The following is a 21,933-nucleotide window of genomic DNA, read 5'->3' on the forward strand; positions in this document are numbered from 1 at the left end:
ATTTTCTATAAATACCATATAACCATAATAACAGGTAAGATATTTGATTATTCTGCATGTTAGAGAATTTACGTTTCGTAGTCACTATTTATTCAGCCTTTTCTCAGTACTCCTGCTCCAAAACTGGAAGACTTTTAACATAATTAACCGGAGCATATATTGATGAACTCATCACCTATTGAGAAAGTCTTCTTTTAAAGTAGCTTCAGTTAGAAGCCCAGTTCCAATCTAACTTTAACCGAAAATTATCGATACTGACTTATAGTGTAATATTATACAATCATTACACATATCGAAATCTAACCAGATAAAAAGTGGGCCTTGCAACATATCGGTTTCGTGTAATTTGTTTTTAATTTTAATATTTATTCGTACTCATAACGCTACAGCAGTATTAATAAGACAATTTAGCACAGCTATGAGCAGTGAGTAAAATATGTGGAGACTTTCTCGTGGGTACAAAAAAAAAAAACTTTTGAGGTCACATAGATGTTATGTAGTATGGATACTCTATATTAATATGAGAAGCTTGTTTCGAAAGCACACTAAATCCAACTGGGCAGATTTCTGAGTAGAGCAGAAATATTCCCTGTAGGCGCAATAGTTCTTGTAGGCAAATCGTAGAGGATATACAGTGTGTCTGGGACTCGCTGATACGTCTTTTAGAAACTTTTAAGGTATTCCTCACTATTACTGTACAACCATTAGGAATTTAATTTACGATTCGGTATTTTTGTCATAAAAATTATTTTAGAAGTATACAAATTATACTTAATGCACGAATAACTCTCCTCCACCCCCCTCCCAGAAAATAAATTAAACTTATAACTTATGGTTAATTCTGGAGGCAATTATTTTTCTTAATGGTGCCTTTTTTTTCTCCCGCAATGCTGTTCTCTGCATTTAAAACTTTTTGTGTTAGCTTGAGTTTCAACCTTTATTTTCTTTTCATCCTCACCAAGCCTTGCACTACGTCTTTTCCAGGAACTGCTGCCCCACTACTCATTTTATTATCAGCTGCATGCTCGACCCTTCTTCCCTCATCATGAAAAATACTTACGAATGTAAATTCACAAAAAGGGACGTACCCCTATGTGCAGTTTGTATCCTGCAGCTTATAGTTTTCTTTTTACTTGAACATTCTTTCTTACAACTATTCACTGTCTTATAAGCTGCATACTCATCCTTCCTTTTCCCAACATCTAAAATATTTCGGAATGTAAAATTTCAAACCGGGAGCTATCCCTGAAAAGGAGTCTGTATCCTGTAGCTTAGAGTTTTCTTTTTGCCTGAACACTCTTTGTTGCCTTGATCAAGTCTTTTTCTTTTAGGATAGTCCACATCAATATACGTCGTTAAAAAGTTTTTCTGACTTACAGCGCTGTAGTGTTCCAGTGCCTGCAATTTTCACGTATCATGTCATCTTCTGATATGCATAATGATTTGTAAAAGCAGTCATTATGATTGCAGGTATTTCAGGTTTTGCACTTGCAGGAGAATTATGTTTTTCGTGTTTCAAAACACTCCACTTCCACATATTTACCGATCTTTTACGTTTCCCTAGCTTTTCTGTAAATTCAGGCAGCTCGACATATTCGTCTGACATATCAGAATTAATTTTAAGTGTTCACCATAAGCAAACACAGCAGAAGACACAAGAATATTACATGAAGTAACACAATAAGAAACTGAAGTTGGCTCACTGCGTTTGGGACGTCACAGCACTCATTAAGATCGATGCAAGAGGATTTCGTACTTCTTGCTATAAAAGCTCAAGGAGATTTGTTATGTTATCGTGTAAAATGCTGGATTTGACTACCTCCGTACAAGAGATTTTGTACTTTTGGGAAGAAAACATTCACTTGCTAGATCCAGCAAGCTGTTAGGTTAGGTTAGGGCAATCTCTAAGTAATTTTTTGAATTTTTTGGATCTGATACGTTTTGGAAACCAGCTTCACGTATTCTTTATGTAGCAGAAGTCACAGAATGGGAACATCCTTTTCAGAAGCATTGTGAGGAATATTAAACTGTACGAGAAAAATTAACAATAAAGTGACTCAATATTCACAAAGGAAGGAAGGTGGCCAGAGCTGCGATGTTTGGACAAAGGGGCAATGAATGGGAGTTTGCGAATTCTGAAGTCAGTTCAGCTTTGGAAGCTAACGTGGTGGATTACAATAAGCGACGCAGGAGTTAGATGGGAGCTTAGGAAATATCACAATGCGATGTTTGGTTATAGTCCTTTTTGTTATTATTCTTAACTGTGATGGAAGAGAGTACGCGGATTGTTAGCTTAAGAATAGAAATTAAGATTGTCTGGACGTGGACGAGAAAATCCAGATGTGCCTTTCTACTCATGGTGGGAAATTACAGGGCTTTCGGAGTAAGGGAAATAGCGTCTCAAGGGACTGCAGTTTATGGAAGTTAGCGAGCCCTCTGTTCCTGTCAGCAGAGGGCGTGTTTGGCTGCTAAGACACCGCGGGTCGTAGACTAAATGCGGCTTCCATTAGGTAGATGTAAGAACGCGATGCCTCGGCTACTGAGCCGGCTGTATAAGTCAGTGGGTCAAATAGTAAACATAATCAGTCATTTGGTCATTTAATTTGTTGTCTCATTCTGGTGGTGTTTCCTTATCGTATCAGGTGTCCACACATCGGAACATAGATTTATGTCCAGCGAATGTAGCACTCGCTTACATAGAACCTCAATATTGAGTTCGAAGGTGATGTAGGCATACGATACACGGCTACTGCGGAACCCCATTTCGTCCTCTCGAGTTGGTCGTTGTGTAACAACAAACCACATTATTGGTGATTTAGCATTCATTTAGTAGCATGTGCTACGTAATACTTTAGAAGCACTACCGCGGATGATTACTGAGAAATAGCCAAGTTAACTCCAGCTGTGAGAGTCACGTCGGACGTCAATCCCTGAAGCAGCATGCGAGCGCTGAAGATAACACAACGTCACGATGAGTGTATCGTTCACAAGTTTTGAGAAACAAATAGTAAAATAGCTAATAAACTCTGGAATAAACTCTCCTTTCTAGGCTAGAGACGTACGTACCCTGCTCAGCTTAATCACAACAGGTTGTCTTGCTGAGGTATGAATTATGTCTGTGACGTCACTCTCCACTGATTAGCACTAAGAAGGCCTCACATTGCTGAGGTGTGAATTATGTCTGTAACGTCACTTTCTACTGAGTAGCAATGAGAAGGTTTCGCACCTTTTAAAAAAATGTCACAGTAGAAAATGCCTCTACACAGTACGGAATTGATTAGAGCAGTTCCAACTTACTCTTTGCATGTTACTGTGGAAATTCATTGCATATCGCTCCTGGCAATGTCATTCTCTTCATTTAAAACAGATTCACGTTAACACAGAAAATGTAGGAAGGCACAGCTGTGTTTCGTGATTTGGATGGATAAGAGAAAACTGGACGTTCCCTTTCCTTGTTTGTGTTATGTAGGGGTTGGCAAGAGGGATGGGGGAGTTACCGGCAGACATTTGAAGGGTGAAAGTGTCAAAGGTACCAGGTGCCATTTTTTTCGCAAAACTCATTTTCAGTGCCGTTGTGTTCCCGGTACTAAGTTGCATACCACCAGATTTGTTTCAAGTGTCAAATGATGAAGAGTTTAGTTTCAGTCTAGCAGTGACGTCATCCGAGGCAGCGCGCACTCCGGGGTTTGACTGACACGCGTCGTACGGTAGCTGGATGTGTAGTATATTACCTCTAAGGCAGTATTTATATTCGGGCGCATCGGACGGCCAAGGGAAAATCTGCTGTTATCCGCTCTAAGCCGCCGGTAGTAGCCCCTAAACGGCTGCTTTCTCGGGCACATAATATTTTATACACTGTCATGAATCAATTTAGAATCTCCGCAATTTTTTATAAATGTAATTAATTTGTATATAGTCACAGAAAAAGATTTATCTCACGCATATATAAACTTTGGCGTCTAGAATTTTGAAAACGGAACAGCAAGTAGAACAACACCTCTGTACTACAAGTTTAAGAGACCTTTTATTTGTTATTCTTTACATCCAGGCCTTGAAAGTTGTTATAGGTCTATTATCTAATGGGTTTAATCACGTGCTGTAATTAGAACTTTCCATCATTACTCCAAATGGCCGAGAAGTTATAGGCGCTTCAGTCTGGAACCGCGCAATCGTTATGGTTTCATGTTCGAATCCTGCCTCGGGTATGGATGTGTGTGATGTCCTTAGGATAGCTAGGTTTAAGTAATTCTAAGTTCTATGGGACTGATGACCTCCGATGTTAAGTCCCATAGTGCTCAGAGCCATTCGAACTATTTGAACCACAAATAATTCTTAATATACAGCAAATAAGGATGTTTTTGCTCGAAATTAAGTTTTTGTAAATTACTCGAAAACTATTAGCGGTAGCTTAATTGGGTCACATAGTTACTATTTTTATGTTGAACTGAAGCTTCATATTTGTAAGTCTAATACTTAGCGCCTTCAGTTTTTCTTAAAAACGTGAATTCTGATCACGTCCAGACTTGTAGCAGTTAATTTTGACATACATTTGTACATTCTGACCTATTTTTGGCTTCCTAGCTTTATTCTTTAGCGCCGTTTATGTTTTTCATAAAACCATGTATTTAGGGAAATATATCCATCTGATCAGTCTGAAATTTGACAGTTTATTGATATACTAAAGCATATGCTGATGAAGTTTGGAAAAGCAACGTTGGCTTTTAATTTTATTCTTAAATTATTATGCAATACTCGTGTGTTACAGACAGACGTTTTATGGTGACGTTGAGCTACTGGCAGTGAACTGGCGTAAGTCCCGGCAAATTCGTTCGCCTCTCTATTTCGCAAACGACACAGCGCTTGCTTCGCCACAAAACGAAGTCGATACTGGGTGATTCTTTTTGTTTTGTTTAATTTTGTTATTCTCCTACGCAAAAAACTTAAAAGATATGAGAACTGATTTTTGTCGTCTACAGTTCTACTACCTAAATCACAAGTGCTGCATTCTTGTACTTGTATTAGGGCAAATAAAACATTGTGCCTGGCTGTTCACGGCTACTGAAACAAAAATTTTCATATTCCCTTTTAGAACCACTCATTCTTTTGATGTGGCACTTAGAAAATTGTTAATAAATTACTTATTTAGTAATTTATCTCATGATTTTTTGCGTTCGTGGTGTGAGTGTAGCAGCTGTGCCCTCTTGTAATGTTTTGTGGTTCCTAGCTGGATGAGGAGAGGGTGGTATGGTAGATGAGTGGCCGGTTTCCTCTCACTGGTTAAAATACACTTTATTACAGGAACCAACTGAGTACTTAACTTCAGTGATGTCCAATCTGAAGTTCTGTGGCTAACAGCAATAAAATATGTACTAATTCTTGGATCTTGTCCGTGTCCATATCACAATATACAATGACTAACGTTCCCTCTCAGTCTTCTCTTGTCATATGCGGTCTTAGTTCGGCGCCGTATATACGAAGTTTCCCAGTGCCAACCGGCGTGCTTTCGAAGGTTTACGCCAGCACAGTAAGTAGCTGATTTCTGTGGTATTGGAATAAATTCTCAGATTTTTTGATAGAAACAGGTTATGAATAAAAGGAGATACATTTTTAACTTTCCTGACAAATATGAGGTTCGGTACTTAGGTTCGACATTTCCACTCTTCATTTCTCTGCTCTTTAACGGAACGTAATTTAAAATCTGAGCAAATTGTTACACCTCTTAACTTATGTTGTGTAACGTATAAAAACAATAAAATATGATTCTGTGTAATAAAGTAGTTTTGATGATGTGCCAGATGGAATACTATGGGTGATGATGCTGCGTCTACCTTGCCTGCTTTCTTCTTTAGGATGCTTGTCTTGTGATATGTATAGGTTGAAAGCTACTCTGACCTATTTATTTTTCCTAATCTGTTGGTAATTTCATCATTTTTTAAAGTAGTGCATATATTGTATAATACAGGGGGTTACAAAAAGGTACTGCCAAACTTTCAGGAAACATTCCTCACAGACAAAGAAAGAAAATATGTTATGTGGACATGTGTCCGGAAACGCTTACTTTCCATGTTAGAGCTCATTTTATTACTTCTCTTCAAATCACATTAATCGTGGAATGGAAACACACAGCAACAGAACGTACCAGCATGACTTCAAACACTTTGTTACAGGAAATGTTCAAAATGTCCTCCGTTAGCGAGGATGCATGCATCCACCCTCCGCCGCATGGAATCCCTGATGCGCTGATGCAGCCCTGGAGAATGGCGTATTGTATCACAGCCGTCCACAATACGAGCACGAAGAGTCTCTACATTTGGTACCGGGACTGCGCAGACAAGAGCTTTCAAATGCCCCCATAAATGAAAGTCAAATGGGTTGAGGTCAGGAGAGCGTGGAGTCCATAGAATTGGTCCGCCTCTACCAATCCATCGGTCACCGAATCTGTTGTTGAGAGGCGTACGAACACTTCGACTGAAATGTGCAGGAGTTCCATCGTACATGAACCACATGTTGTGTCGTACTTGTAAAGGCACATGCTCTAGCAGCACAGGTAGAGTATCCCGTATGAAATCATGATTACGTGCTCCAATAAGCGTAGATGGAAGAACATGGGGCCCAATCAAGACATCACCAACAATGCCTGCCCCAAGGTTCACAGAAAATTTGTGTTGATGACGTGATTGCACAATTGCGTGCGGATTCTCGTCAGCCCACACATCTTGATTGTGAAAATTTACATTTTGATCACGTTGGAATGAAGCCTTATCCGTAAAGAGAACATTTGCACTGAAATGAGGATTGACACATTGTTGGATGAACCATTCGCAGAAGTGTACCCGTGGAGGCCAATCAGCTGCTGATAGTGCCTGCACACGCTGTACATGGTACGGAAACAACTGGTTCTCCCGTAGCGCTCTCCATACAGTGACGTGGTCAACGTTAACTTGTACAGCAGCAACTTCTCTGACGCTGACATTACGGTTATCGTCAACTGCACGAAGAATTGCCTCGTCCATTGCAGGTGTCTCGTCGTTCTAGGTCTTCCCCAGTCGCGAGTCATCGGCTGGAATGTTCCGTGCTCCCTAAGACGCCGATCAATTGCTTCGAACGTCTTCCTGTCGGGACACCTTCGTTCTGGAAATCTGTCTCGATACAAACGTACCGCGCCACGGCTGTTGCCCCGTGCTAATCCATACATCAAATGAGCATCTGCCAACTCCGCATTTGTAAACATTGCACCAACAGCAAAACCACGTTCGTGATGAACACTAAACTGTTGATGCTACGTACTGATGTGCTTGGTGCCAATACTGTAGAGCAATGAGTCGCATGTCAACACAAGCACCGAAATCAACATTAGCTTCCTTCTATTGGGCCAACTGGCGATGAATCGAGGAAGTACAGTACATACTGATGAAACTAACATGAGCTCTAATATGGAAATTAAGCGTTTCCGGACATATGTCCACATAACATATTTTCTTTATTTGTGTGTGAGGAATGTTTCCTGAAAGTTTGGCCATACCTTTTTGTAACACCCTGTATACATAGTGCCAAGATTCGTATCATATAATACAGAGTTATTATTTCTTTGCTTCTTCCTTTTTGTGTAATTCGGTGACGTTCTCAACTGAAATATGTGTGCTGGATAAAACTGTTAAACTGTAGATGATATTAACAACTCCAGTAATCTTCCGAGAAGAAGAGGATATAAAATTCTCCCTCTTCTAGTTTTTTGTGTATTCATCTTCACTTATAAACACGTCTTCTTACATTTCGCCAATTAAAGTTTTGGATAAATCGAAGAAAGTTGGTTGCAGACCTTACCTATCGGAATACTTAAAAGGAAACAAGGTTGAAGAAGATTACTCCAGTTTTATTTGCTGTCGATTCATATGTGTCTTCGTTTCGCCATCGGATAATCATTAATCAGAGAATACGTCAAGGAGACAGTTTTTATTTCTCTACCAAAATACCAAAAATTGTATCACGTAAATGAAATGGTCAAGCTTTAAGCAGGAAATCAGCAAATTTCAAACGTTCAACTCAAACTATCAGCCGTAAACTATGTGCTTACGAGAACTCTGTGTCTTCAACTAGTTGTTTCCACAAAAAATTACCACAGATTGTTGAATTGTGAATTGCAGGGAAATCATGTGGATGTAGACTGTTCGCAGAATATCAGAAATCTGTTGTGCAATGGAGCATGTACTATAGACATTCCTTGTTGCTTTTAATAAGCCGTAGTGAAGTACATTGTCAGAATCTTACCCCGTCTTTCACTTACGCACTTACACATGTTGGAAATATATCTTTATCCACTAAAATTACTTAAACATCAGTAATAGAAACTTTTTAGTTCCTACTGAGGTTCGTTTCACTAAATTACATGACACAATATTCAACACCAAGTGACTAACACCAGTAAGTGTTGAGAGCTTCGAGCCGTGCTGCGGCTCCCATTGGTGCTGTTGTAGGTTTCCGTCCTCTGTTGCAGGACAAACTGTATCGTTTAGTAGACATGGTTGCGGTTGTTTGTATTATTCTTGTGTTGTCTGGCGCCGCTTAGTTTCGCAAGCGTTGCCTGTCCGCTAGTGGCAGCAGCGGCGTTATCGATATGTAGTAACTGTGGCCCTATCTTTGGGCTGACGTCGTTGCACTCCCGAATCGTGCGAGTGGGTAGTTAGGTTGGGAACTATGGAGGAACCAAGAGCGTAGAGCGACAACACGCCGGGACTGCTGGCAGCATGCACTGCCGGATGGAAGGGCTGTGGTTCACGACCTAATCGTCAAACGTATCAAACAAGCTTTAAGTTGGGTGGATTTTAATCCTAGCAGTGAAACCTTCACCATTATGGTATCTCCCGCATGGGTTTGTGCTGCTGCTCGCAGTGTTGCTGAGACGAAGAGCTGCGAGTGGAACGCTTGGGGACGGCAGATCTAATTAACTTTCCTCGACATCTTGTTACTATTGTTGCAGTCTATGTGTTACTATTTATTAAGTCTAACCAGCGGTACTTTTTCTGCCTGGTGTCCACTAAGTCCGAAGTGACCAGTCCTGGAAGTTAGTGTATGTAACGGCAGTGTACGTTTCCTCACCTTGCCGCTGCAGTCCGGTAGAGCGTGTAGTCTTGACAGATTCCTTGATTTGTAGGTCGGTTGGTGTTTCTTCTACTCTGGTAGTAGTGGTCCCTTTCTGCTTTCGGACGCTTTAAACACAGCACTCTCAGGACGTAGTGCTGACCGCCGGTCAGGACCGTTGCTATTCACAATATACATAAATGACCTGGTGGATGCCATCGGAAGTTCACTGAGGCTTTTTGCAGATGATGCTGTGGTGTATCGAGAGGTTGCAACAATGGAAAATTGTACTGAAATGCAGGAGGATCTGCAACGAATTGACGCATGATGCACGGAATTGCAATTCAATCTCAATGTAGACAAGTGTAATGTGATGCGAATACATAGAAAGATAGGTCCCTTATCATTTAGCTACAAAATAGCAGGTCGGCAACTGGAAGCAGTTAATTCCATAAATTATCTGGGAGTACGCATTAGGAGTGATTTAAAATGGAATGATCATATAAAGTTGATCGTCGGTAAAGCAGATGCCAGACTCACATTCATTGGAAGAATGCTAAGGAAATGCAATCCGACAACACAGGAAGTAGGTTACAGTACGCTTGTTCGCCCACTGCTTGAATACTGCTCAGCAGTGTGGGATCCACACCAGATAGGGTTGATGGAAGAGATAGAGAAGATCCAACGGAGAGCAGCGCTCTTCGTTATAAGATCATTTAGTAATCGCGAAAGCGTTACGGAGATGATAGATAAACTCCAGTGGAAGACTCTGCAGGAGAGACGCTCAGTAGCTCGGTACGGGCTTTTCTTAAAGTTTCGAGAACATACCTTCACCGAAGAGTCAAGCAGTATATTGCTCCCTCCTACGTATATCTCGCGAAGAGACCATGAGGATAAAATCAGAGAGATTAGAGCCCACACAGAAGCGTACCGACAATCCTTTTTTCCACGAACAATACGAGACTGGAATAGAAGGGAGAACCGATAGAGGTACTCAGGGTACCCTCCGCCACACACCGTCAGTTGGCTTGCGGAGTATGTATGTAGATGTAGATGTAGATGTAGGTTAAGGCTTTGGTATGCTGTTCCATCGTCATAGGTTATCGGACCTTAGGTAGCTTCAGAGATTATGATTAGTCTTTCGTTGGACTGCCACTAGTCTGAGTTACCATCTTGTGAAGTGAATGCAACCCTTGGCTGCCTTTCTCATCGCTTGCGAAACTGTTTTTGGCCTGACCTACTCACATGTCGATTCCTGGAGCACCGTCTGTGACTATGCCTTGTGTTTTATTATTGTGTTATTATTTTATTATTGTATTACCAAGGTACTATCATTTGTCTCACCTGTATGGTGATCAGTTGCTTGTGCTTTTCAATTAACCATGTTATTATATTTGCTTTTTTATTTTATGTTTCTAATTTTTTAATATAATTGCCATTCTTGGCGTTACAGCAAGTTTAAACGGTTGTGCCACCAACTTTACTACCATTTTGTCTCACCTGTTTGGTCATCAGTTGCCTGTCTTTTAAATTAACTTTTGCTATTGTCTTGCTGTTTGACAGTATGTTTGTTAAATGTTTTCTAGTAATTGCCATACTTGGAATTAAAGGCCTTCATTCGTAACTGTCACTAATTGTCTTAAAAATTTAATATGGTAATTGTATTTTAGCAATTAACCTTTAAGATCTTGATGATTAGTTTTCAATATTTTAATAACTTTAATTTGTAAGTTGCAACAAGTTAAGCATTCTTAATTTATTACCATTAAGGTCTTCAGCCGTGAAACTATTGTTTATATATTGCCATTAAGGCCTTCGGCCGTGAGTGTCGTTACTTGTCTTTTAATTTGCAGTTGTATTTTTGCAGCGAGCTTTAAGTTCTTGCTCACTTGCCTTTTATATTTTAATAACTGTAACTGTAAGTTGTAGGAAGTTTAAATAGTTCTTAATTTATTGCCATTAAGACATTCAGACGTGAAACAATTCTTAAATTATTACCATTATTTTAATTTGTTGTTGATTTTAAGTAAATTGTGTGTGATTAAAAGAAAAGCCAACTAACAGTAGTTGTTTATGGCCCCGTCCATAATCGTAACCGAATCCTTCCTTCCTTGACCACCAGGTCTCAAGCATGTCTTTTAAATAAAATAAGTACAATACGATATCTTAATTTAATTTTTTTTGTCTTTTTGTAGTGAAGGTCCCAGTAACATACTTGGATACCCCAGTAATCACATTTGTCACTCAGTAGCAGCTTTCATTCCATTCTAAATGCTACGCATGTATTCACTATCAGAATTGTTTTGACGGTTTTCCTCTTACCGTAGGGCTTCCTGAAGCTATCCACACACTGGACTTTACTTGGCTCGCAAACCACACAGTTGGCTTACGAAAGTGGACGCGCGTAAAATTCCTGCGTTAGCTCTCTTAAAAAACAGAGTTCCTCCTTTGTCCATTTCTAGTCGTGCTGTTCTCGCTGTAGGACATATAAACAGAAACTTCAGTGTCCATGAACATGTCATAAGACGAAAAGTTCCGTGTTCAGTCAGAAAGGACGTCAGCTTGTAAAACTTCACAAAATCTGCCAAACTATATTTACATAACGTCGAGTATTACAGAAATTCTGTCTGTTTATTTAATAAGAACGACCTTGTTATTATTAAGGCTCAAATGCCTGATACGTTATTAACTGGAATTTAATTAAGACTAATTTTACCGAGAACAATACGCTTTTTAAGAATCGCTAGTGTACCGTTGCCTGAAAAAGGCATAGTTTGCTCAGACGCGAGTTATAACACGAAAAGAAAGTACGAATATTCTTACAAGAACTACAACGTTCTCACCATTTTATTACGACAAATGATACCAGTAACGGCTGCTCGAGAGATCATCAATGTGTTGGTTTTTAGAACCAGTATACTTTGACAGCATGTAGGTTAAAACAAAAATAAATAAATAAAATTATGAATATAAAAACATACGACACTGGTGTAATTCTCTACAACTGCAGTCAATCAATGCAAATAAACAAAATAAGAAAATATTCAAAATTAAAAAACATCGAATATGGCTTTAAGCTAAAAACTTTAATTATAATACGGCGTGTCTCAAGTTCTTCTTTTGACGTAGAAAGTGTTCTCGCTTCTTATTGTTTCTACTTTACGTGGCACGCTGCCGAAATATAGCTTAACTTATTTTGTGTTTCACATTACGAAATGCCTCCTCAAAGTGAAATAGCAGGAAGTGACGTCAGAGACTTGGTACAGCTCCAGGCCCACGTTAGCTAACTAGTCCTGCGAGAGGACGGCTTAAGTCTGAGGTCGCACTGAAGACACAGTCTTCACTTGCCGTGGAACTCGAGTTATTAAAAGCACTTTTGTTTCGTTTCAGAGCTTGAGTTCAGTCATAAAGTGCAAGATATTCTCGCACAAGCGGAATCTGGTAAGCTTGTGAATCTGGAGAGCTTTATTTCGAAGAACAAATGCAGCGGAGCACCGGCTTTAGTAGCGGCAGCTTCTAACGTTAAAAAACTGGAAATTAAAATTTGTAAATGCTAATTGCTTCTTGCTTAAAAGTGCGGAACGGCTGAGCTTAAAACCAGGAGCTGCAGCGGGCGCGCAGTTTAATTAAGGACGGCCTGCTGCTCGCTGTATGCGTATAACCCGTGCCCTGTGCAGCTCTGTCTCTCTCCCCCTCCCTCCCTCTGCCATTCACTCTACCACAATACTTGCGCCTCAGGGAGCTCAAAGAGCAAGGCACTGATGTGGCTCCTTTACTTGATGTGACTACCACGTTACACGCTTGAGACTAACAAATTGTCAAGAAAACGAGTAAATGCCAATTCAAAGTGACATTTATTTGTCTCAGAAGAAGATAGACTACCTTGTACAGTCATGTAGCCATACGATAAAAGAATATTAGTGAACAATGGTTATAAATTTGTATAATTATTTTCTGCAGCATTAGCTAGCTAGCCATAATGTCTGTAATATGAGCTATGATAATTTTACTTACGAAAAGATACTAAATATTTTATTTCATATGAGAGGCAAAATTGGCAACAAACCGAGTTAAGTTCCTAAAAAGTCTTTGTTAATGACAATTTAGTTCATGTACAGTACGCTATTGTCTCAGTGGTAACATTGGCTCCCTTCAGATCGCCGAAGTCAAGCGCTAGGTTAGCAAATGAAAGAGTGACCATTCGGTCTGCCGAGCGTTGTTGGCAGGCAGGGTGTCACTCATCCCTTGTCAGGCATACTGAGGAGCTACTTGATCGAGAAGTAGCGGCTGCGGTCTCGTAAACTGACATACGGCCTGGAGAGCGGTGTGCTGACCACATGTCGCTTCGTATGCGCACCAAGTGACTCCTGTGGGCTGAGAATGACACAGCGGCCTACTGGTGGCGTTGGGCCTCCATGGCCTGTTCGGGCAGAGTTTATTTTAGTTTTTCTCTTAAGGGGGGTAGGAGGTCAAACGGGCCGTCTTAGAGCAGGAGAGACCCCACAGGACATTTTAATTTCCACTGTCTATACTTTTGCGAAATAATTCATAAAACTTTGTCAGTATGACCAGGAAGGATTAAGGATTCACCATCATAGCAACGGAAGTTAAAAAATAATAATTTTTTTTACTTGTGAAAGTTCATCATTTTTTCACTCCTATTTGCTGCGTTTTTGTTTAATTTATGAAAAAATGAATGTGCTGTTACATTTTAAACTTCATGTTCAGAAAAAGCTCAAATTTTGTAGTTAATTATCTCAATTTTTACCACTGTTTTTAATAGATTTGGAAAATCCTAGAGTTTCATACACCTGTACGTGTGGTTTGTATGCTGTGCAAAATTCATCGAAGAATCTCCCTTACTTATGAAGAGAAGTGTTCCTATAGCAACAAATGCAGCCAATGGTAAGTGAAAAAAGGTGAAATACAAATGTAAAAAATAAATTATTTTCTTATATTTTGGAACCTCCACCACTATAAGTGTAAATCCAGAATCCTTTCTGGTCATTCCAACAAAGTTTTATGAATTTATTTTTAAAAGGATAGGCAGTGGAAATTAAAAATTCCTGTGGTGCCTCTCTTGCTGCAACTCGTCCCGTTTGACGTCCTACCCCCATTAAATGTCTACTATAGCTTGTAAAAGTGAAACACTGAGAAGCAATGGTCTGTAACATGCCACGATAAGAGGACGTGTAGAACAGCAGAACCATAATAAGTGATGTAGGCCCAACAGCGTCCTCTTTTTCGCGACCGGACTGATTAGTATTACGCAATGATCAGTGGTGCAAAGACGTCACACGAAGCGGAAACGTGTCATAGTGCCTCGTCGGCAAAACAGTGTGGAATATGGATTCGAAAAGGGCACAACGAGTGGTCTCGAAGAGGCGAGTTTGCCAATCAGTGACACTGTGGCTGATACAGGGCACGCTGCTTCAGAAACGGCACGAGTAAACAAGAGGGCCGTACACAGCGCTGTCCGCCCCGAACGCTGAGTGGTTGCCGGTACGGTAGCTCATTGCGTTGGGTCAGAGAGCTGGTTGGCCTCTGTAATAAAAAAACTGAGTGAAAGAATTAACAACGAACTGGAACGGATCTCATGTAACGTCCGCAAAGGCCAAACACCACGAACAAAATGCAAAATGAAAAAAAAAAAGTGGTCAGCGTGACGGATTACCGTCCTACGGACCCAGGTTCGATTCGCGGCTGGATCGATGACTTTCTCCACTCAGTGACTGGATGTTGTATTGTCTTCATCATCATTTCATCCCCATCCGGCGCGCAGGTCGCCCAATGTGATGTCGAATGTAATAAGACCTGCACCAAGGCGGTCGAACCTGCCCTATAAGGGGCCTCCCGGCCAATGACGCTAAACGCTCATTTCCATTTTTATACAGCGCTGGTAGGGTGCTGGACAACACAAGGTGACCAGAGTGGAAGGTGACCACGTTCTGAGCTTGGTCGTAAAAGACGGAACACCTTCGTCCACAATGTTGAAGCGAAATTGGAGCACGGCAACGGGTGAGGACATGTCTGCGTCGGCGGTTCGACGCCTTCTTCTGGGGGCGGGACTGGTGACTCGCATGCCATTGCGTCGGAATGTACCGACCAGAATCCATCAGCGCCGCAGACGGCAATGGGCGCGTAAACGCTTACACCAGCGAGATGAGTGGCAAAATGTGGTGTTTTTGGACCAATGTCGCTTCAAATTGTCCTACAGTGACGGCCGCATGCGCGCTCAACGCCGCTGTGGTAAACCCACTCGATCAGACTGTATTGGTAAGTGGCTTAGCAGCACGGCGGACAAACGCCAAGTGTCATGCTTTTTCGCCTCCTATGTCTTGAGAGCAATCTGAACAACTACCACTACATCAGGGGGTTTTTACAACCCGAGGCATTGGCCCCCTTTAAGACCGTCCCACATGCCATATTTCAGCACGACAACGCCCGATCGCATGTGGCAGCGAATGTACAAGCATTCTTCGGCTACCACTGCCTATGGAACGTGTCTGGGATATGGTCCCCCCTACAGTCACAGTGGATGCTTTGTGGACGTTTCTACAAACCATGTGTCAGAGTATTCCCCAGCAGCTCCGTACTAAATTTCCACGGTGACAGTGCATGTACCGGTCTATAATTCTAATCATTGTGCAGTGCCATCTCCCTAATTAGTGGAATAAATTTGATTGTGCTCACATCTCTCTGTCTTGGTGTTTCATTTTGTGCAAAGAGCAGTGTACCTGTAAAATTTCTTTCATTTACTTTCAGAACTGTTCGGGCAGAAAACAGTATATCAATGACGTCAGAGGAATTTGCTATAAGTGATCTAACGTAAACGCAAGCGAAGATTGAGACAGCAGTACGAACACAGAACATAATATTATCTAAAGCACCTATAAGTTCACTACAAATCAATTACCCTATTAAGGTTCATTCTACTGAACACATGGCTGTAACATGTGTATTGCACATATAATATATAAAATACGTGTTATGTTATGTTACGTCATGTTAACCGAGGACCTAGAAACGACGGAGAGGCTCCGCCCCCGCCGCAGCCGCAGTGGACGCAACCCCACGACGGCTATCGCAGTCCTCTTCACCCCTCCACCGCTCCACACCGAACCCAGGGGTATTGTGCGTTTCGGCCCCCGGTGGACGCCCCAGGGAACGTCTCACACCAGACGAGTGTAACCACTATGTTTGCGAGGTAGAGTAATGGTGGTGTACGCGTACGTGGAGAACTTGTTTGCGCAGCAATCGCCGACAGAGTGTACCTGAGGTGGAATAAAGGGAACCAGCCCGCATTCGCCGAGGCAGATGGAAAACTGCCTAAAAACCATCCACAGACAGGCCGGTTCACCGGACCTCTACACATATCCGCCTGGGACCGGCGCTTCTTCCCGCCCGGAAAGCAGTGCGTTAAACTGCATGGTCAACCGGGTGGGCCTATAAAATACATACTTAGAGAACCTATAACAAAGTGCAATTTCTCGCTTAATTGTGTAATTTAATATGATTCACCATCGCTTTTTCTACTCTGAGATACTACAGAGTTTTATTTATTTCATCGTGTCTGAGCCACTTCTGTAATTAATTAATAGGCTACATATACTAGGTTATTGAACCTTGAATTTAATTTCAAAAGTTTTTCTTAAGAATTTACCTTATTTACTAGCGATTCATCAAGAACATAAACGCATTTAATCACATTATGTGAGCGTGGAAGTAGTTGCCAGGGAGTAACTGATGAAATCAAAATGAAATTGCTTTTAACAAATGGGAATTTTATTCCTAAAAGCTTTTTTATTTTTGAAACAGACGTAAAATTATACGCAGAAAGCAACCTCTAAATATGATGTTACAATTTAGAGGCAGAAAGAAACAAATTTTTGAGTGTATGGCCTTCGGGCTGAGAACCTTGCCACTCCCATTTGACACGGCCGTAGTCACGAACGCTCACGACAACCTCTGAAAGACGACACAGGTGCAACTGTGCAACACACCACATTACCTTGAAGTAAAGTTTTAACAAATCACACAAGTACACAAACTATGCACCCTGTAGAAGGGGTGGAAAGAGTACGAAACACTAAAATTAAAAGAATAACTTGCCACCGAAGGTGCAACTTGATTTTAACTTCTAAGGAAAGTCTTACGGTGGATGGGTGGCAATTTTATATACTAAAATGACCATTTATATAAAAGCCCATGGAATGCAATCTTACATAAAATTATACAAGGTTGGCCACACATATTCTACAGTATAGATATACCGCCTCTCAAGATGATAGGCAAGATAAAAACATATTTCAGGAATTACGCCGTTCCACTTAAAGCAATAAATTCGTTAACACACCGAATTCGACAAACATGACAGAGGCAGCTCCGAACGACAGACTGCCAAACAAATGCGGACGAGAAACAGACCAGCAACTGGTGACGAGTGACCAACTGACCAAATCGCGAGCGGCCCTTAAATTCACGTGAACAGGCAACCTTCCCCGTTTCCCGCCAGGGGAGACACCAAAGCCGCGAATGCCACAGCAGTGCCACCAACCAGAATCGGAGGGCGACTGCTTCACACTACGCGCTGCGGCGCGCTCTTCAAAACAGCAAATTTTTACCACGGCTAAGTTACAAATACAGCTAAATAATAGTTATACGTTCATATATACAGTCATGATCTTCACATATTGTAAGGCGCCGTTATTGCCCGTAGAAAGGCTCATATCTCTCTGCAGTGTTGGTTCACTTGTCGCCTGCCCGCATCTCGTGGTCGTGCGGTGGCGTTCTCGCTTCACGCGCCCAGGTTCCCGGGTTCGATTCCCGGCGGGGTCAGGGATTTTCTCTGCCCCGTGATGCCTGGGTGTGATGTCCTTAGGTTAGTTAGGTTTAAGTAGTTCTAAGTTCTAAGTTCTAGGGGACTGATGACCTTAGATGTTAAGTCCCATAGTGCTCAGAGCCATTTTTGAATCCGTCGCTTTCTCATCAAACTAAACGTTTGCTGTTTCCATTCGAAGGCCACTTACTTTAGGCTGTTAATAGAGTAGTTGTGTACAGTCAACTTCCATTATAGGTCCCTTGGCGATGCCAACGGACGTTGCACCACGACAGAAAGACAAATTTGAATAATTTGAATAGAGCGAACAGCGAAGAAGAAGAAAAGAGTTTGGTGGAAGAGAGACTCGAAAGTGGGTCGCTCGCTCTGCTGCCCATCACCATGGCCATTAAACCACTAAACCGTCGCTTTTCTATCGCTATTCTATTTTGCACTTCATGTGATTGGGCCGTTCACTGTTTCTGTTTTGCTTTCTTTCCACTGTTTAGTACACCTTCTTCCTGTTTTCGTGCTTTCATGCTTGATCTGTGGTCAGTTGTCTACTGAGCCCTCTTACCATAAAATCTGAGGGGCGGGCGATAGGGAGTTTCCCTCGTGAGATCTATCTTATCTCTTCTGACTCCAAAATTACGTGGCCAGTTGCAGCATTCCGTGCTGCTATTGGTCCCCACAAGTTTTCTGATGAGGCAGGTGGTGAATGCAGTTTTCCTATTGGTTCCTGAGGGAAGTGATAGGGGACTTGGTTCAAGCACCTTCTGTTGCAGTTTTATGAATTGGCTCAGTGAAGGCACATACAGCAAGGTGAGCACGTGTGGTTCATTCTGTCGGGATAGTGGAATAGGACGGTCTCCTGCACTATGAAATTGACAGGCTTTTTTATAGCATTCGAACAGGTCCAGCACAGACTCTGCGAGTTTGCTGAAATGCTATTCTCAGACGGAAAAAGCTATAGAAAAACAGCTGTATACCTCATATACTAAAGTCGTACTAACAACTGTTTTGTCGGTGGAACGAATAGTTAAATGAAAGCGTTTATGTGCCTAAAATTGCACTCTGTCATGGTAAACACCACTCACTACCAAGCCTTACTCTAACCTGTACATAGTCTGAAAAGTCCACAGGCACACGTAATTCATAACCATAGCCAGTTTATGGTAATTATTAATGATACTTCTCAGAAAGTTTACAAACGGATTGTTTCCTTCACAGTAGCTCGCTCAAATGTTGCTGTAATCACTCTGACGGAACATAATTTTCAAGTTCTCAAGTAAGAAACAGGACACGCGGAATTTAGTTATTTAAATGTTATCAAATGTTCCGAATTTTAACTCTGTGCTTTAAATGGAACTCACTTCCACACTTAACGGCATTTCTCAAACATTTCGGTACCGAAATATCGCAGTATTAACAATTTTCGACGGAGCACATATCAATAGGTCCGATCACTATGAGATCAAAGCCCCAACTCTACTCTCTCTCTACACAGAAGTTTCTGGTTCCCAAAAAAATGCGCGAGTGTGCCAATTTCTGATTCGCAGAGAAACATCACTGCCTAATTGGAAAGCAGCTTGCAAGCCGCTCAGTCCCGCACATATCTACAGAACCAATCAAAATTTGTCATTGAATCATAAGAGTAAATTAACATAAATAAATTTTGACAACGCACAAATATAAAATTAATTCCCTCTTAACCAAACTACTGTACCGAAATTGTAATTTCTTTTCCCTAGTACTATAGACTGATAAAATAGTTTATAACAAATTTCGCGATACGAATGACTAACACACACGTCATTCTCGAACATTCCTCACCTGAACAATTACTTCACTTACAGTATAAAAACTTTACATAGAAGAGTATTTCACATTCAAACCTTCATTCACTCTCATAACTAAGATCAACTGCAGTAGTAATTAGTAAGGAATTAGAAAATTAAACAAACAGCATCGGAACTAAAACTGACAGTATTCTGAGTGCAGCTCAAACAGTGTGCACCAGCTAGTAACCTCTACCGCATCGCATAGAAACTACATACATTCGAGCAATCTAAAGCCCCTTGTCCTTCCCATGACTTATACAGCATGTCTAGTCGCTGCTGTAATCTCTCTCTTTCCAGGCATGAATCCTAACTTGAGGGGTTTGCTTTTGTAAATACTGAATCAGCATGGTTAATTACTGAGGGTTGGCCAGGTGTCTATCTGTCGCCACCCCATACCCCCGGGATGGAAATACTGTAACCCAGCTGTCTGCATCTAGCGTAAATCATGAAACAGTGTGAATGTGTTGCAAATGTCTGCGAGACGTGTAACTGAGGCAGAACGTAGGGACCAGCAAGGTATTCACCTAGTGAGATGTGGAAAACCGTCTAAAAACCACATCTAGGCTGACACAGGTTCCCGTCGTTAATCCGGTGGGCGGATTCGATCCGGGGCTGGGGCGTCTACCTGAGTCCAAGACGCAGAGCGTTAGCGGTCTCGACTACCCTGGCGGGTGGGTCTCTGCTGCAATGTCCCTTCTAAATAAGCAGGAGGTAGAGGTACTACTCCTCGAGCTGCGAAATGCATCTTCAGTCCATCGCTTTTCATCGCCTTTATTTGCTGAGAGGTATTCGTCCCACACTCATCCATTATCACCTCCATTCATTCCTCCTGTAGGAGGCTATGGACACAGTCTCAGCTGTATGTTTACAGGTAATACACTTATGAAACCCTTCTCTTAAAATATTCTCTATTGAACACATTATGATGGTACCTTTCCAAGAGAACACTACATACTGAAACACTGCAGTAACATTCTCGTCTATGTTCTTTCCTTATTTTGATATTTCCGTTTCTTTTCTCTGTGAGCCTACGGTACACACAAGTAGTTTTATCACCGGTGCATTTTTCGCTATTTATGTTAACAGATCGATGCATGGAAATTGTACTGGCTCTTAATTTGTGACATTGCTGTAAAATTCGTACCTTCTGTACTGACCGACGTTTAGTGAAGTCAGTGTTAATTACGGTCTTTTTAGGGGGATTATGTAAGCTGTAAGCTCTGTGTGTTGAGGAAGAGATCATCTGAAGACAACGTTGATTTTGTTGTTGTTCCCATCTAACTGTTCGTGTGTATGGCGAAGTGAATTGTTGTTACAAGTGGCAACGCAATGATCTCTTTATGAGCGAACATTGGAGGGATAACCTTGGTTTTCAGACAACCAAGAAATTGTATTCGTTGTGGTTATTTTGTAGGAAACTGACAGACTGCTTTAATGTACCGCTACAGGTTACCAATACTGTACCAGTGTATTTGCGAAGCTTGCTCATATATAGAGACTTAATAAATGTATTCAGCTTTATTAGTGCAATATATTGTTTAGAAACGATATAATGGAGTTTTTGCAAAGTGTCCTGTATCCTAAGTTATTAATTAAAGAATCACTTTGTACTGCAGTATGGCAACATAAAGGCATTAAGCAAAGTGGAGCACAGATGAATTGCATTTGTCTGTAACAGTACATCTAAATGGGGATCATGGATAAAATGAGTGTGCACGCATATAAAATGTGTCTAAGCCAACAATTCTAGAAGCATGATGAAAATAAACACGAAAATTCAAAGTGGGAAAAAATTGACCGCACTAGCGTTGCTTCCTGCGAGGTTGGAAACTAATGGGATAAGAGCGTTCTTACATTAAAAAGAAGTTCAGTTTCAGCCTGTCGGACGTAAGAAAACTCGTGCTCGACATTGCAGCTAGAATCAGATTGCTCCATAATGTCAGGACAGAAGAAGTCATGGCAGGCAGAAAGTGGGCTAAAGATGTCCATCGAAAGAATATTACCACAAGGCAAATGATGAAAGCTCCAAACACAACTTCCAAGACCTCGCCAAGGAGCCTCGGGTAACAACTCTACAACTATAGCTCCACTTGTCAAAAGGTGAGAGTCCGCAGGGAAACCACCATAGAAACTCATTCGTAAAGCAGAGGAATGATACAGCGAGCTATGTAAGGGAGATGTATTGGAAGAAATGAT

Source organism: Schistocerca gregaria, chromosome 6, assembly GCF_023897955.1.
Source record: "Schistocerca gregaria isolate iqSchGreg1 chromosome 6, iqSchGreg1.2, whole genome shotgun sequence".
NCBI classification, from domain to species: domain Eukaryota; kingdom Metazoa; phylum Arthropoda; class Insecta; order Orthoptera; family Acrididae; genus Schistocerca; species Schistocerca gregaria.